We start from the raw sequence: 798 nt of genomic DNA, 5'->3' as shown, positions 1-798 counted from the left end.
CCCCCAAAACAGTAAAAGCCTAAATTAGCTAAAATAGCTAGCATGTAGCTGAAACATTGGCTAAACTCAAAAATAGCCTAAAAAAGCCAAAACTAGCAAAACAGCTAGCGTGTAAATATTAGCTAAACTCAAGAATACCATGAAAAACTAAAAAAGAGCCTACATGAGCTAAAATAGCTAGCATGTAGCTGAAATATTAGCCAAACTCCAAAGTAGCCTAAAAAACAAAAAAGTCTAAATTAGCTAAAACAGCTAGCATGTCACTGAAATATTAGCTAAACTCTAAAACAGCCTAAAAAAGCCAAAACTAGCAAAACAGCTAGCGTGTAAAGATTAGCCTAACTCCAAAAAACCCTAAAAAACAAAGCAAAAAAAGCTTAAATTAGCCAAAACAGCTAGCATGTTGCTGAAATATTAGTTGACCTCCAAAATAGCCTAAAAAAAAACTTAATAAATGCCAAAATAGTCCAAAAAGCTAACAGAATGTCATTATAACTTCAACTTTACTCTGACTCCATATAATATAAAGTACCAACTAATCGACTATTAAATTAGTCTTCGACTATTTTAATATTCGATTAGTCGTCGATTGGTCCACTAATTGTGGCCGCCCTAGTTTTTAGCTAATTGAGCCCCAAATAATTGACATGAAGCAAAAACCTGATAAAAAAAACTCACTGTAAAAAGTAAAATGTTGGATCATTTAACAAAGGTCTGGTTTCTTGGGTGCCGGTCTCCTGGGCCTGGCGGTCTCCTCCCCACGCCGGGAGTGGGATCCCCGAGATTTAGCAGGGGATC

At 36.1% G+C, this 798-nt stretch overlaps 1 protein-coding gene across 2 annotated transcripts in view; it reads left to right on the top strand.

Annotated features, from left to right (window-relative positions):
- Positions 1–798, top strand: part of oprk1 (opioid receptor, kappa 1) — a 20,801-nt gene that overhangs the window by 13,744 nt on the left and 6,259 nt on the right. The window lies entirely within an intron of this gene.

Source organism: Oryzias melastigma, linkage group LG17 (assembly GCF_002922805.2).
Source record: "Oryzias melastigma strain HK-1 linkage group LG17, ASM292280v2, whole genome shotgun sequence".
Lineage (NCBI taxonomy): Eukaryota > Metazoa > Chordata > Actinopteri > Beloniformes > Adrianichthyidae > Oryzias > Oryzias melastigma.
The sequence above is the reverse complement of the archived record's forward strand: the minus strand, read 5'-3'. Positions and strand labels throughout refer to the sequence as shown.